This window comes from Lepidochelys kempii, chromosome 8, assembly GCF_965140285.1.
Source record: "Lepidochelys kempii isolate rLepKem1 chromosome 8, rLepKem1.hap1, whole genome shotgun sequence".
Classification (NCBI taxonomy): domain Eukaryota; kingdom Metazoa; phylum Chordata; order Testudines; family Cheloniidae; genus Lepidochelys; species Lepidochelys kempii.
The window spans coordinates 85,642,302-85,660,490 of record NC_136387.1 but is presented as its reverse complement, the minus strand read 5'-3'; positions in this window follow the sequence as shown (position 1 = coordinate 85,660,490).

The following is an 18,189-nucleotide window of genomic DNA, read 5'->3' as shown; positions in this document are numbered from 1 at the left end:
CCCTTTCAGGTAGTTGAAAGCAGCTATCAAATCCCCCCTCATTCTTCTCTTCTGCAGGCTAAACAATCCCAGCTCCCTTAGCCTCTCCTCATAACTCATGTGTTCCAGTCCCCTAATCATTTTTGTTGCCCTTCGCTGGACTCTCTCCAATTTATCCACATCCATCTTGAAGTGTGGGGCCCAAAACTGGACACAGTACTCCAGATGAGGCCTCACCAATGTCGAATAGAGGGGAACGATCACGTCCCTCGATCTGCTCGCTATGCCCCTACTTATACATCCCAAAATGCCATTGGCCTTCTTGGCAACAAGGGCACACTGCTGACTCATATCCAGCTTCTCGTCCACTGTCACCCCTAGGTCCTTTTCCGCAGAACTGCTGCCTAGCCATTCGGTCCCTAGTCTGTAGCTGTGCATTGGGTTCTTCCGTCCTAAGTGGAGGACCCTGCACTTATCCTTATTGAACCTCATCAGATTTCTTTTGGCCCAATCCTCCAATTTGTCTAGGTCCTTCTGTATCCTATCCCTCCCCTCCAGCGTATCTACCACTCCTCCCAGTTTAGTATCATCCGCAAATTTGCTGAGAGTGCAATCCACACCATCCTCCAGATCATTTATGGTGCGGATTGCACACCATAAATATTATATTATTATATAACTACATTATTACAATAATTACATTATTATATAACTAATAATAAAATACAGTGTGCCTTTTTCCATAAAAGAAGCAGCTCCAGTAGTGAAATCAAACATTTGAAAAGAATTTAAACTATTTTAGGAAGTGTGTTTTGTTGGTATCACTGTTACATGCAATTAGATTTCATAAAGCACAGCCTTCATTTGATGTGTCACAGCATCATGATCTGAAATATAATATCTTGGCTGAAATAAACATTGTTTGCCGGCAACCTCAACTGTGTACTTTCAGAGTGCACTTCCAGACAGTTGTTATAATTGCCTGTGTACCAATACATGGAACCACAGAAATTAGATATGGCCACCTTTAAAGGCCACCTCGTCCATCCTCCCACCAACACAGGATCGTTGCTTACAGTATATTCTCCAGTGTGGTTTCACTACTTCCTCTGGAAGATTACTACACGTTCTGACAGATCTCACAGTTATGCATTTGCCAGCATAATATTTGAGTCCAAAAGTTAAGACATGGTTATGAAGGAAAAAGGGTCCCGATTCAGGAGACTTGTTCTTCTATGTCCAGGGTAGTTTGGGGGAGGAGGAGTGGTGTAAAATTGGCTGGGCTGTGAGCTATATTTGTGACTCAGGTATCCTCAGGCTGCTAGTCTCGTCCCAAACAGCAGTTTAGAGGGCGCTTTAAGCTGAGGCAGCTGCAATCTCATGCTTGTTTCAACAGCCAAAAAGTACAAAGCACAGTAGCTTTGGCCACCCTTCTGTCCCCAGCCAAGTGCCCAGGACCAGCTTAAGGCAATCTGGGGCTTAGGTGCACCATGATGTGGGGCCACCTATGAGTCGATCCTTCTAGTCCCTCTTCTGCACTTGAGCCTCACTCCCTCAATCAGAGTGGTGGTGGCTGGAGGACTCGCTTCCTGGAGAAGCATGGCCATGGCTCTGAGACCCTGCCATAAACTGGCTAATAGACCTAGACAAGGGTGCAGCAGTGGGCATGTTAGCTTTTGTATGCATGCTCAGGAGCTCCTGGAGGCATTCTTCTTGAGGACAAACACCACGTCAATGAAGTTTGAAAAGTGGTGTAGGATCCAGTTGGATGAGGAGAACTATATATAAATGCCAGGGTACATTTTATCACTCCAAGTTTTTAAACCTCTCTCTCTAAGCTGGGGAAGGTCTTATCTCTGGTACAGTGCGTCCTTGAATGCATTTTTTCCCTCCAGCTTCACATTCCCACTGCAATCACACCGCCTTACCTTTACAAATGATGCACACAAATTAACAATGTTTAACATTTTAAATTTGATTTCACACCTCTCAGCAAAATCTGTGAAATTTCTATGCTTCATCATTTACAGTTACTCACAAAGAGTATGTGTGAAATAACTGTGGAGGCAGCAGTGAAAGTAGAGAAGCAAAACATGAAGCTGTAATAATTCAGCTGAAAAAGTCTGCACAATGTACACAGGTAATAAGATTTATTTTATTTTTTGCATTCAGATCTACCATAGTGCTACAGAATCCAGCAGCTGTCTGAGAAACAGGAAAATGAATATTGTAGTGCTGCCAAAACTAGATGACTCTATAATTATCAGCTTTTTTAACTTTCTCATAAGTTTTCCATTTACTGACAATGGCTTAAGCATATTAAAATCACACCTCACTCAAATGCATTATGCTTTATTTTTCCTTAACTAAGCTTTTAAAAGAAGGCTTTTGTTAAGCTTCAGCTGCAAAATAATTTTAAAAATCTTGTAACTTATCAGTTTTCACAATCTGTCTATTGACAGAAAAAAATAAATCACCAATCACAGCCACTGTTGTCAAAAGTAATAATTGGCGCAGCTATTTACAGGACTTCAGTGATGCACAATGCATGTCTCACTTAACTGAGCAAACAATAAAATGCCAATAATTGTACCATATGTTTCTATTCAGATATTGATAAGAATGTTATCATACTTTGGAGACACCTATTCATTGTGTTGTGGAGTAGATATGAAAAAAATTCTTGATGGGAGTTGTTAATATGAATTCACTCCAGGCTAAGTGTATTAAAGGAATTTCAACCCATCAGGAACTAATCACATTTCATTTTCTATTTTATTTTTTCTTCTCATGGTCAACACATACCAGCACAGCTGAGGTGTGTGATAATCAAAGTCTTCTTCATGGCTGAATAAATTTAATACTCTTGCTTCATCAGTGCAGCGTATTAAAAAGTCCCTTGACATATTTAGCCTGATTGTTTAAGGTATTACACTAAAGCCCTGGTATTACAGATTTCACATACAGCATGTTGGGGGTGTCTTTGCTTTCATTTATCTGTAACATGACATAAAAATTGGATTCAAATACCTTTCTTCGCAAAAAAAAAAAAAAAAAAAAGCAGGACACTTGATAAAGTCATAATGTAATCCCCACCACAAAAATGGATAGCTAAATGAATAATTATTTGGTATTTGTATTAGTAGGCTAACACAAACAACTCAGATATTTTGAACTGTAAGGAAATAATTCAGCAACGTAATGTAATATGAAATAGATATTTGTTTTATAGGCACACTAGTTTTTTTAAAAAACAAACAGTTCCAGTTTGTTTAAAATGCCAAGTTATTTTTCTATGGCATAATTTAATATGTGTATTTAAAATGCACTCTCTGCTCCTGTAATTCCATGTGTTAGTTTAATTTAAACCATGCATTTTCCTGCTGATTTGTTAAGACAACTAACATTTTTGTTTGTTTGGCATAGGAGACCCAGAGAATTAGGGGTGATTGGAAACTCTTATGTGACCATCTAGTAAAAACTTGAGCTTGTTTCTGAAATTAGATAATGCAGTCTCCAGGGAGAAGGTATCTTTCTGCTGCTCCTTTCTAGGAGATTCGCTGCTGTCAGATTCACAGAAAATATTCATAAAGGCCATTGATAAGGCTGGTTGTGCTGCCTTTTGGCCAGAGCTAAACATCTGGCAGTGGCAGGAGCTTGAAAGAGGCAAATATGATAACAAAAAGGAGGGATACATTGTCAGCTCAAAATGTGGAAGCAGATGGAAACCCAGTGAGGCACCTGAGTTCAGACCTATGCTCATTGAGACATATCCCAAGGCCTTTCAAATACCACCTAACTTTGAACAAGGGAGAAGAGGAAGAATCCATCCTGGAAGTCTTCAGTGTGGCATGAACTCTCAAATATACCATAGAGATGAAAGTAACTCTGAACTTGAAGGGATTAAAATGTTAAGAGGCTTGTGAATAGCTTGGGTATTTTTTGCACCTGATTGACAGCATCTTTGAAATAGTGCGCAATGCCACCATTCTTAAATGTCAGTGTCACCTAGGATAACTGGGTACTGAGAATCAGAAACCCCATGTTCCAGTTCCACTACTGCCACTGACTGTTTAACTTTGGGCAAATTTACAATCTCGGTGCCTGTGGTTCCCCACCTCAGTGTTGTGATGCTTAATTTAATTACAATTTGTATCATGTTTTGGAATACTGACCTGCATATAACTGTGCAGGGAGTGGTTTATATGTCTTTATTTTGATAGTGACTGGGTTTTTTTCTCCCCTTTTTTAAGAAATATGTTTTTAAAGCAAAGTTTAGTGCATATTGTAAGCCTCCAAGTGGCAATGAAGCATTTAATCAGAGTCTGATCCATCTCCCACCAAAGCCAATTTGTGTCCGTCCCTTCCCCCAAAACAAAAATTCCTTTTTTGGGAAAAGTTAGAAGTGGGATTAGGAGGTATGTGCCCTGAGGCTCACTAGAAAATTCCAGCCCAGATGTAGTGGTTTCATTTAAATAGGCAGAGCTGATTTAAGCTCATTGTGGGTTACCTGTGGACCCACTCAGCTGGACTCACACAGTGTAAGCCCACGGTACATGTATCTGCTCCACCATCATCCCTTGTGGAGAAGAGAATCCCTCAGAAAGCCACCTCCATTATCCTGGGAGAAAAGGCCCCTAGTATCTCCCTCTCTGAGGAGAAGCATCTGCAGACGCCCTCAGAACCCAGAACCCTCTGGGGCACCATTTTCTGAGGACAGAATTCTCAGAATCCTCTGCTGCCAGAGGATTCATCATCTATGGAACAGGGATATCCTCTTGGGAGCATTGTCTAAAGAAAGCCTCCTGCTGAGGCACTGTGGCCTGGGTGAGAGTAGGAAGACCCTCTGCTGGGGCACCAATACCACATCTTCACATCCCTATGCCATTATGACTCCCAGAGGGCTACCCCATAGATTCATGAATTCACAAGAATTCACTGAGACAGATCTTAGAACTTCACTACCTGATGCCTGGTGTGACACCATCAGCAATGGTCACTGTGGCTGGAGCAACAGTCCTCAGTAGACAATGTCTTGCTTGATGACTGATGATGATTATGTTTCAGTTGGGAAATGTGGAGTATCCAACTGCTGGGAACTTGTCACTTAATGAAGCCTAGGTCTTCAGCTAAGCAGCTCACTCCCATTTGTATTTGGAGTGAAGCACAGAATGCTCAGCACAGTCTCTTTCCCACTCCACTCCTGGAGGGTCCCTTCCCAACTCAGGGTAGTGGCAGGGTGTGCATTCTGCTAGAGCCTGCCCTTTGTTTAATTGGCTAAACTTTTTATAATATTTCTGTTTTAAAGTTTTCCAGACATCCCATTTTTAAGGCTTTTGTCCTACTTCCTTTTACTTCAATGGAAGAGGAAAAGGCCTAAAATGGCTGAGTTCTGCTTTTCCTATATTGGCTTACATTACACATGACATGGTTCTGTTAGATTCATTACACTTTAGAGATACAAGAAGTCTAGAGAGATTTTTCAGGACCCTATTCTGTAGCTGCAGCAGCAGGAAACCTCTTTAAAAACAATGGGAGTTGTGCACAGTTATAGACCCGGACTTTCAGGCATTCCTTCAGTGTTGAGCACCTGAGTTTCTGAGCTTTGTTTGTTCAGAACAGCTTTTCTTGTAGCCCAAGCAGAAGAGAGTGACATTTTATGTAGACTTCTTTTTATTTTTCAGATTGATTTATAGCATCGAAGAATAAAAGGCAGTAACACAAATACTTATTTAAAAAGGTTAAGAAGCCTCCACATGTCAGTGAAGCCTTTTATCGGAGCCTGATCCAACTCCCATCCAAGCTTATCTGTATCCTTCCTCCAAATCAGAAATTCCATGGTTGGGAAAAGTACTAAGGAAGGACTTCCACAACCAGAATTACGATAGATTAAATGCTTCACAGGGATGAATGCTGGCCACTACTGACAGAAGTCCTGAGATGGATTCAAAATCATTTCAGAAGCCTATTTACCTCAGCATCCAGGGAAGCAGAATTCACAAGTTTGTACACTCCTCAATTAATGTCTAACAGCCAATTTAACTGTGTGAACTATTAGACAACTTGAAAAACTTTAGACAGAAAAATAGGTCAGACATTAGGTCCCTGCTGGGCACAGTTACATCTAAATTAGAAAACATCAAAGCAAAAATGTGTTGATTTTGTAGTAAAGTTTCTGCATTAGATACCAGAATGCAGCTGAGGTAAAAAAAATCTTCAGTAGTTTGGAGAATAAATCTGTGAGCCTAAAGCAAGTGCCTGGGTCTATGATAATTTAAAACAAAACCTCTCTGTTAAAGGCCAGACTGGAGCTTATGGGAAATTCAATTAAAGTTAAAATATGTATTTTCCAGGCCTCTCTAATAGAGTGGATGGTAATGACCCTGCCTCAATAACTTCAAACTTGCTTTGGGATATACTCAAGGGGGCAGATTTTCCTATTGTTAATAAATCATTTTGTATTCCAGTGAACAACTAGAATTGCTTCAGTACACCCATGGCTGGGAATAAAGAAAGCTATGGTAAAATGTCTCATGGTACTGTTTAATATGGGTAAAATTCCTCACTGAGATCTGCACCGAAGATCTTAACTTCCCTATTCTGATCTACTTACATGTGTGGACACCCAAGTAATCATTTGGAGGTCACACCTGTACAGAGAACAGAGCGTTAGTGTCCAGATCCTTTGTGATGATATGAACGGAGAATTTCCCCCTACGTTTTGTAATATTTCTGGAACAGACAAAAGGGCTAGATGTTCCCTTTGGATGTGTAGCAAGAAAGAGCAGGCATGATGGTTTTGGGTAGGTGGGGAAGTGGATGGGTGGTGTTGCTGGTCTCTGATATAAAGAAGTCAGACCGGATGTTCTGTTGGTCCCTTCTGGCCTTAAACATCATAACTAAAATACTTGTGACAGAATAGATGACATGATATGTGCATTCTCTGAACTGCAAAATGGAAACAACACACAGATTTGAAATGTAAAATAGACGTAGAAGACACAATCAGGGTGGAGTCCTGAGACTGGTCCATTGGACTAGGTTCTTTCATTTAAATGAATCAGAAAAAGGCCTGGAAAGCCTGACAGAATTAATGCTGAGGCTCAAGTGGAATAAAATGATATAGATTGTACATGCAAATATCATTATAAATAGCACATGTTTAGGGTACTGGACTGATAAGATTTGTGAACAAATATGAAAGTGGAACTAGTCACATATTATATATATATGAAGTTTGACTACTCTATGACAGAACATCAAATCTACTCGGAGGTATGGGCATGTTCCTATAAGGTGCTGAAGCTCTCAACTTTCCCAGAGGTCAACTGGAGTTGAGGGCAGCCAGTACCCCACAGGATCCAACCATAGTCTAGTAAAAAGCAGAAAGCTGTTATCCAGACATTATTTTTCAAATTTTTTATTTAAGTTTACAGTTATTTATTTCTCAAGTGCTGTTTCTAAGACAGAATCACAAATTCAAGTAGTTCAGCATCCAGGTATCCAGAACTAGCACACTACGTGGCTTTTAGCACATCATTTGATTTGCCTGTATCATGTTGGACTTAGCAACCTTTCCCAATGTGATTTCTCCAAAGAGCTCATATTGCTTCAAATAGGCACTAAAAGCATGCTACTTCTGCATAAAATGCCATTTGGTTGAAGGAGAGAATTTAGAGATTACTCTCAGGCTTTCAGTGACAATACAGGCTACATAACCTTTAGAAAACTTAGTCTTGGCCGTTTGTTTATATATGTAGTGCCTCAGATAGCAACCCAGAAGAAAATGCTCTGACCACCTACAGAAGAAGTGACTTATGATTCATGAACAGATTCAGGATGTGATTGTAATCACAACACAAGCCTCGTGCCCTCTCTACATCTTGATATGCACGTACTTCGGAGGAAAACAAAAAACAGAACAAACAAAAAAACCCTGCTGCCCATGTATAGAGCACTGCAGCAGCAATGAACTGAGCTATCTAGTGCAGAGGAGTCATGACAAATCCATTTCAACACCTACTGATGGAGGAAGGCTTTTGACACTACTGTGAAATTTCTCAGCACTGCACCCACCCACAGAGACCAAGCAGTTTGGGCTAGAATTGTCAGCCATTGCTATTGATATCTGAAGCTAATCAGTGACAACCCGAGGGTGGGAATTTTAGTGTTCAAGGAAGACCTAACATCTGCATTTATGAAGAGATTAAACACCCTGTACCTGTACTCAAGATGCATAAGTAAAGGTTTGCAGGGAATTTTCTTATCAGAGTACAGACTTCTGAGACAGCCTTTGTTCTCCAGTCCTGATCGGGATATTGATGTTTAACTGTGGATTTCAAGGCAGCTTGAAGGGATGCACTAAATCAGTAGTGTTCAAACTAAGGCAGCTGTTTTGCTGCAGAGTCCCCCTATAGTTTAAGTGCATATCAAAGGCTGAGCAACTTGCTATGTTCTCGCAGCACAGAAATCTTCAGTTGTACCAAGCATCATGACACTGATTAATAAAACTATGCTCACACGCTAGCAAAACAAAAATATACTATTTAGGTAGTGCATTAAACAGCTCTCAGCTCCTCAGCAAAAGCCATTTTGAGTATGCTTCAGTTAAGGATGACACAAACCTTTGCCTTAAAGCTAAAAGAACTATTAACTAAAAGACAGAGCTTATAAAAAGGTATTGTTAGTAGGAAGTCCATTACTATGGCCTTAGTAATAATAATATCCAGATAATGAATTGTGCTATTCTGCTAATGACTTGGGGGTGTGGATTCATACTTTCCAAGTGCTGTTCTTCAGAAGAACACACATCAGGCAATTAATATCCTCCCTTGAATAGTGAAGATGCTAACCCCACTATGATTAAAGTAAATGAAAAATTTGCCATTTGATTATACTGAGAATAAAATGGGATATGACTGGGAATAGAATTCCTGCACTGTAAATTCTAGCAAATTGACTAGCATCCAACCGGGAAAGTGAGGGAGAAACTCACATGCCCTAAAAAGGACCTGAGCTAAAGTCCATCACAGTAAATGGAAAGTCTCCTGTCTATTGCAATAGGCTTTGAATCAGATCCAAAATCAATATTATTTAGTGTGTATACTACAGTAATGCCTAAAGGCCTCGAACAGTATCAGAGACTGATTGTGCAAGGCACTGTACAAAGACAAGGTGAGAGAGAGTCCCTGTTCCAAAGAGCTTACAGTGTAAGTAGACAAGACGGGCAAAGGGTGGGAGGGGAAACAGAGGCAACGAGAGAAGTGGCTTGCCCAAGGTCACTCAATAGGTCAGAAACAGAGCTGGGAATAGAATACATCTCCGGAGTCCCAATCCAGCCCCCTAGCCACTAGCCCACACTGCTTCTCAGGAGACCTTTGAAACCAATTTAACCAGTTTGGCACCAAATGAACATTTTCAAAGCAATCTGTGCTGCTATTTAAAATAGTCAACATGAATAACATGGGCCAACGTTTTTAAAGTTGGGCCCCTAAACTGGGTTACTAACTCCACTTTGGACACTTAACTAGAATTGGCCTGATTTTCAGATGTGCTGAGTATGAGGCTTGTAAACCAAGTGCCAGCTCTGGCTAAGGCCGTAGGTGTTAGCTAAGAACAGAGAAACTCATAGTTGGAAACCAAACCAGCTCACCTGTTAGTTTTGTTCCAAAAAGGTATTAGTCTGATAAGAATATATTCACTGTTTAGACTATGAAATTCTTGTAAGCTGCTGCATGCATTCATCTCATTTGTGATGTCTGTATTCCATGCTACAAGGTAAAATATAGTTGTATATTTATAAAAATGCCTGCTCTGAACTTGTGAACTCAGACTGGCAGAGTGGGTCCCTTCCCTCCTGTCCATCCAGGACTATCAAAAATTAAGTGGGTCACTGTAGGACAAAAGCTTTGTTAATTGCCCCATCAACCCATGAAGAAGAATGTGCAGAAGGCCTTATCCCATTGCTTGAATGCTGGAAGAGGGAAATAAAAATAGCTAACAAAGATTTTTCATCTCCTTGCTATTTGGACTCTCACAAGAGCTGGAGTTAAGAAACAAAAAGCAGAGGTTCCTTGGGTTAAGCCCTAAAAAGCCATTCAGTGTCGACAGATTACTACCTCTCTCACCTTTTGAATCACACACTGAAATGCATTTGTCTGTAAATTCCTTTACCGTGAAACTAACTCGTATTTCTTTTTCCTAGTTAATAAATCTTTAGTTCGTTTGTTGCAGCACTGGCTACAGGCATTGTCGTTGGTGTGAGATCTAAGGTACAAATTGATCTGGGGTAAGTAACTGGTTTCTTGGGACTGGAAGCAACCTGAATATTTTGTGATTTTTTCATGTAAGTGACCATTTTTCACTAAGTCCATTGTACTTAGGGGCCATTCTCCTACTTGTGCTTTGAAAATCTCCTTTACTAGGAAATACCCTACTGCATGGATCAGTGGTTTATCTTACCTTCAGCATACTCTTTAGTCTCTTGGCTCACCTTCTTCCCAACCCCAATCACAGACATTCTGGGGCAGGCTGGAGGTTTCCTGAGGGCTAGAGGGGTGGGGTTCAAGCTGGATGCATTCTGAAAATCTCGGGACAGTGGAACAATCCCTAGGGAAATATGCCAGCTGGGGTAAAATATAGCAGCCCTAAGGCTGCACTAATTTATGCTGGGGGTCTGTTCAGCCCCTGGCAGTCCCAGAATCAGGTAAGAAGAAGATGGTTTAGATTAAGACCATGATTTTTGATTTTTCTGGCAATAAGATTTTTTTATAAAAACATTTTAGGTAATTACACTCACATTGCAATAGTTTGTTGTACCTTTACATTATAGTTTTCCTAATTTTTCTTTTTTAAGTACCTTACTATATATGTGGCCTTTCCAGTAAGTTAAGGCTATTTGAATTCTGGCCTGTGGCATATTATATTTTCAGATGGGTTGGCTGATGAAAAAATGTTATTGGTGTGTATGTTAGGGGTGATTTAAAGTCTTTTAAAACACAGTATATGTGAAAAAATATGGCATTTATACTCCTGTATAACACACAAATATTACAGAAAAGCTGTTAGTGGCCAAGATGATTGCAATGGTGGTGGGAGATGTCCAGTTTGAGGGAGGAAGTATTTCTCTGGTGTAATGATTGTTTTTTTAAAAACGGCAGCTGTTTAAACCTGCTCAGAGATTTGGAATGTTGGAATAAATTCCGGGAGATGAATTAGTGGGCAAGTGAGGTAGTCAAAAGTGCACGAGAAATAAATCATATGCAGATATCACCACCACATATGGATACTTTTGAGTAGAAAGGGTTGTTTAGAAGTTCCATGGATAGGACGGATATTTCTATACATATAGAAGTTTTCATATATGGTCATTAGGAAGGTTAGTAAGAAGGCATGGAGTGTAGTGTTTTCAGTCCACAAAGAACACCCAACTGTATGATTCTGTCTGATCTGAGTGGGTGATGCAATTCAGCATTTAAGCCAGTATCTAGCCAAGATTGGGGCATGGATGAGAATGAGCTGTTAAAACTCAGCCCAGACAACAACGAGGGTGTTGATGGTGGGTTGGGTGAAGCAGCTGGAGGAGATATTGGAGGTAACATCAGTCACTTTGACTGAAGGAGTAAATCTGCCATTAGGGTTGTCATAAATATAAAGGGAAGGGTAAACACCTTTAAAATCCCTCCTGGCCAGAGGAAAAACCCTTTCACCTGTAAAGGGTTAAGAAGCTAGGATAACCTCACTGGCACCTGACCAAAATGACCAATGAGGAGACAAGATGCTCCTCATTTCAAAAGCTGGGGGGAGGGAGAAACAAAGCCTCTCTCTCTGTCTGTGTGATCCTTTGCCGGGGACAGAACAGGAATGGAGTCTTAGAACTTAGTAAGTAATCTAGCTAGAGATGCGTTAGATTCTGATTTCTTTAAATGGCTGAGAAAATAAGCTGTGCTGGAGGGAATGGATATATCTGTTTTTGTGTCTTTTTGTAACTTAAGGTTTTGCCTAGACGGATTCTCTATGTTTTGAATCTAATTACCCTGTAAGGTATTTACCATCCTGATTTTACAGAGGTGATTCTTTTTACTTTTTCTTCTATTAAAATTCTTCTTTTAAGAAACTGAATGCTTTTTCATTGTTCTTAAGATTCAAGGGTTTGGGTCTGTGGTCACCTATGCAAATTGGCGAGGATTTTTATCAAACCTTCCCCAGAAACGGGGGGTAACGTTTGGGGGGATTTTTGGGGGGAAAGACGTTTCCAAACAGACTCTTTCCTAATAATAATAATACTGGTTAGACGTTTGGTGGTGGCAGCGAAAGTCCAAGGGCAAAAGGTAAAATAGTTTGTACCTTGTGGAAGTTTTAACCTAAGCTGGTAAAAGTAAGCTTAGGAGGTTTTCATGCAGGTCCCCACATCTGTACCCTAGAGTTCAGAGTGGGGAAGGAGCCTTGACAAGGGTTCATAACTTAGGGATGATTTTAGACTCCCAACTCCTGCATGATGATCACATTACAACAGTAACCCAGTTGACTGTATACCTTCTGCATCTGGCTAAGAGATTGTGACCTTTCCTTTCAGGTGTGGACCTTGCCACTGTTATTTATACTTTTGTCATCTCCAGAGTATGCTACTGCAATGGTCTGTATGTGGGCTACACCTTAAAACCATTCACACACCAAAACTAATGCATAATGCAGCAGTTCACTTACTGAGTGGGGCATCTGACTGGAAGCATATAACCCCCGTGTTCTAGGATCTGTCCTGGCTGCCTTACCATTGATCTCATTCTTCCCTCACCTGATCCAAAATAGATCAGATCTTGTGACTTTCCAGACACACTGTAAAAGACATCTGCTCGATAGGGTTTGGGGATAGGCTGAAGGGAAACTTCCCCCAATGACAATGGGGATGGAAAAATGTTTCTGCAGGTGGCTGACTGGCTGAGTTCCAGTGGAAGTGATTATCTTAATGTTGCTCAGTTTTTATAGTATTAGTAATGATATTTTAGAGTGCCTAGAGCCTTGGATAGGTGTCTTTTTAATTACTGTAAATCTAAATAAATACATAAACAATCTCCATATTAGCTGTCATCACAGGAAGTTGGACTTCTGAAGGGAGTGGTTCCAGAATTAACATTACAATATCACCCTGTAGTGATTGGCTGATATGCAGGTGCTAGTTTTAGAACAGCTAGGAATACATTATTTCAGATATGACAGCACGTTCGCTTCCACCAGATACAGAGACCCCGCAAAAACAGAGATTATTTTGCTGGGGGATTACCCTTAAGCAGCCAGGCAGATTGCATTGCTCCAGTTTGGAATACTTCTCACATACATGCTAGGCACAGGCTGTCTCAGCTTTGATTTTGGTTTTCCCAAACCACCTTGTTCATGGTTTTAGCTGTACAAAGCCCAGAGCAGGGGTGTACCAGATGTGCGTTCCATTGTATCCACATTACCAATGGGGTTAAGTACAATTTTGACACCTCACTGACACCCACAAACAACACCATTTAGCCTTCCTCTAAAATCTAATTCTTTGCTTTTTCTTTCAATGAAAAGAACAACATTATTTTCATATCACAGTAAGTCTAATCTGAATAACTACTCTCAAAACCTTGTTTTTCAGAATAGCCAGCCATATCCTACAGTCTGGGTTCATGGGCTGGACTTCATTGCTCTCTTCATGTCTTGATGCTGTATAGCAATTGCTGTACTCTCCGGGGAATGGAAGCAGAGTCAGACTCATTGTGCCTTCTTCTCGTTGCATTCCAGTTTTCAACACATGATTCAGGTAAACTGGAAACTAGTTTCCTACCATGCAGTTCTGGCAGCTGAGATTAATTCTCCAAAGACTCCTCTTTGGAGGCAAGCAGATGGTACATATGCACGTACTTTATTTTTGATTGTACCAGTTCTGAATAATTTAAAGTTCCAAATCTCTATAAAATGATTGTATTCTCATTTCCCAATAACTTTTTTTTCCTCTTTTGCTTCAGAATTCCTTCCCTCTACTCTGTTTTGACATTTGGCTGAAACTTCCTCCATTTTGCACTGTCTTCATTGTTACATGCCTGCTGCTGTTCTTTGTTACAATTTTAGATAAGTGAGGCTTTAGAAAACTAAGATGCTTTTAGGAACTGTTCTGCCAGTGATTTCGCTCTTACCATTTGCAAAAGCATTTTGTGTACATAAACAGCACATTAGCCAAATGATGTTATCACTATTTCTGTGGGTCTGCACTTTGCACTTGCATTAGAATTACCGAAAGGTTTAAATTCCAGAGGTAGTGGGGTGTTGTTGCTGTTGTTTTTAGGAGCTATACAAGGCACGTCATCATATGCATGAACTAAACTATCTTTTATGTCAGTTTGTTGGTGAGTCAGTTCAAACTCTGGGCTTTATCTGCCATTCATTTTTGCTCAGGCCTTATTGAATACAATTGGAGTTGTGCATGCAAGTAATGCCAGGATATTGCCCTATATTAAGAATGATTGCTAGCTATAATTGCCCAAGAAAGAACATAAGAAGCAAGGCTTAAAGTGGTCTCAAATACAAGCTGGATCTGTCACATGGAATGGAATTTCATTAGGTTGTAACAAAACACCAGGGCTAGGACTCCTTGTTTAATTCATTTGCAGTGCTATTTCTTCCTTTAAGGAAGGAAAAGTGTTTTATATCCTGGAGTGGAGTCTAGGTGGTTGATCCCTTCTGCCTCAGATAGGAAGAAACTCCACTTTCACATGTAGCAGAGTTATGCTAATCTTGGGATTTGCATTTTTAAAAATAGTACTTCCTTGTAATCACAGGCCAACATTTACAAACCTGGGTGCCTGAAGTCAGGTATTCTAAATCTATATTTATTATTCTCTGTCTTCTCTTCACAAGGCAAAATTTTAAAAACATAGTTACCATGGTACATTTTCGTAACATTTCAAATGTATGAAGTGTACAATTCAGTGTATGTGAATTTTACAAGCCAATCTGCAAAGAAAATTTTGGTTCTCTGATTTTTCATGCACAATGTAGTGTTGATGATTCAAACACAAAGCAAATTGAACTGATGAAAATGTGAGGGTGAACTATAATGAATATGTAGTTATGATATTATATGTAATTATTTGTAGTTTTGATCAGGTCTAGACAACAGTAATGCAAAGGGTCTGTAGACTCAGTCTTCAACAGAGATGGGAGATGAAATCACTTCTATGTTGCCAAGGCTGATTATATCACCAAATATCTGTCTAACCAACAACTAGTACGAATACATAGTACTAATGGTACAGCAGGATTTGGCCCTTAGAATGCATGCCAACAGCTATAGGACTGGCAGCTGCAGTTCCCAGAAAAGTAACTGCTTTTTACTCATCACCCAAGCTGAGCATCTGGATGGCTACAAAAGTGCAACTAAGGAAATGACATATTTATTGGCTCTTCATGCAGTGCTCTCAGGAATATGAAAATAATCTGGAAAATCCTAACTATTATTGTGTTACTTTATAGTCTAATTCCATGCTCTGGACTCCCATCAAAATACATAGGAGTTTTGCATAAACATTAGAATTGAGATATAATGACATAAAGGGTTAAAAGCCTCCACCTATGGAGAAATCAAGGATGAATGGTTACTGAGGGTAGCATTGGATCTGTGTTGGTGGATTATAGCAATTAGAAGAGCCAGAGGTGCTTGGGTCTATGAAGGTTAGGTTGAGACAGAGCAGGGGAGAGCCGAACCCTGTACAGAGTGGGTGGAGCCAGGGACCAGGCAGAAAAGCAATATTATGAGAATGGTGTTATAAGACTTCTTCCTCCTTAGCCCAGAATCAGCAGTAGGCTTTTCTTAGGGTCATGTTCCTTCTGAGGCTCCAGACCGTCAGGCTTGGTCCAGATTAAGTCCCCTAAATCCAATTTATCAAAATGTTGCAGAAAGGAGTGCTGGATTTGGGAGGGGTGGTTCTGATATAATACAAAGGGAGCTATAGGCCCAAATCCAGCAAAGCACTTAAGCATATGCCTAACCTTAACCACATGTGGAGTCCCACTGAAGTTATCACAGACATTTAATGGGCCTGAGAAGCTAGTTAAACTTGAATACCTGAAGACAATCACAATATATGTGAGTTCAAGTAATGCAGCAGCAAACAAGACCAATGCAATTTGGGACTGCATGTGCAAAGGTGTTACATTACAGGTCAGGTCACAGGTCTTTAAACTGCTCCTGCAATATTACATTCAATTCTGGGCACATCGGTACTATACAAATATAGACAAATGAGAGTGAGCTCAGAGGAAAAACTAAAAAGACTGTGAAGCTAGAGTGACTGATTTATGGGGAAATAGTAAGAGCTAACCATGTATAGAATAGCTTTACCTACTGATGATGAAAGCGAAGGGGAGATGGAACAGTCATGATAACTGCGTGGTTGCCTCCTGCATGGTACTTTCCCCTCACATCAAGATTGACCTTGCCACAGGAGTCTGCAATTAATTTTTGGAGTCAGAGCATCAGAACAGACTTTTATAAATGTGCTGATTTGCCAATTTTTGCTTTTTAAAATATATGCAAAGAAACCTGAAATGTCTGTATTTGCAAATAGTTCAGCAATAAAAACGTTTTGTTTCATTCGCCAAGGGTTATTTTAATTAAAAGTATTTACCCCCCCCCCCCCAAAACTCCCAATAAATTGCAAATTTAATTATTTCTTCTTTCCCCAGTTGTCACATAAGATTTTCCAGTTTATGCTTTTGTATTTAATTTCACTGGAGACATTTTTGCTAGTGAAAATGGGTGGTGGACATTAGTTAAGACGTAAGATGGTTTATGCCTCGGAAAAATGGTCTTCCAACATAGCAAAAGGTATATGGAGAAAGGTAGTTCCAAATGACCATGGAATCAGCATGTTTTCCCACACTGTCATAGGACACTTGGTAGTATAATTTGTACAATTATTCTTTGATCCTGCAGAAATATCCCTGACCAGTGCAGTGTCAACTTTATTATACTATAGGGTTTAATGCCGACTGTGACACCACATTCTTCACATTGTAGAAAGAATTGATTCATTCTGCGCCATGCCCCAGTCCCTTCCTGGAAATGGATTCATGTTGTGACATTTTCTGTTCTTGCTACAATCTTTGTCACCGAAATGAGGTATCCAGAATTGCATTGTCTCATTTTCACATTGCTATGCTGTATTTTGTTGACCTTTTTAATATTCAGTATTTTGAACGGCTGACCATTCCACGCCTCCTCTCTCTATTAAAAGGGAGAACAGCCTGTTGCAAAGGATGGGAATGACCAGCCAATTGAAATGAAGAATTCTGAAAAGGTCATAGCGGCACAGAAACTCCATCTATTGCACAAAATTTATTAGACATTAAAATTCGGATGCCTCCTTTTCGTGACAAAGACTGTATCAACAGCAAAAAATAAAAATAGGCCCAACATCAAACTAGTGTCATGCTAACAGCAGTGCTAGAAAAAATGTGGGATTGTATCATTTATCCCATTGTTATTTTGGTTTTTAGCTTGTGCTCCTCTTTGGATAGTATATTAGAGAAACATAGAGGAAAAATTAATTTACATTTGATTCAGGAATCTAATTATGGAGCTACCCAGACGCCTTGAATGCTTGTGTTTGTGAGAGTCTCCTTAGCTACACTAGCTCTCTAGACAAAAAAGGTAAAACTCATTCAGATAAGAGACATTATGTTTTTCTCCTTCTTCAGCAATGTTGGAAACATTTTCATAAGGTAATCTCAACAAAGTGTTGGCATCAGCATTACCATTATCAATGGACATCTGGTATTCATTGTCACATACAGAAGCAGCAAATTTAAAGTCCAGCTTAGAATATTCAGTGCAGCTAATATGCTAGGAAGGAGAGGAAATGTAGATGGGAACTAATATTCACTTTGAATCAAAACTTGATTTGAAGCTATTTTAGAGCCAAGTGCAGTTTAAATGCACAGGAAAGGCCTGAGCTAGCAAGATGTTCAGGTATAATAGTGTGAAATATGTAAATTACATAACTGAATGCAATAATCATGTCAAATGTGGCTGTGCTCTCAATGCCTATTAAATTGAAGCTCATTTAAAGATGCAGGTGCTGCTTAAGGCCCTATCCAGTAAAGCCCTTAGGCACATGTGTAACTTGAAGCTAGAGAGAGGTCACACTGAAGTAATTTGGACTATGCACATACTTAGTGCTG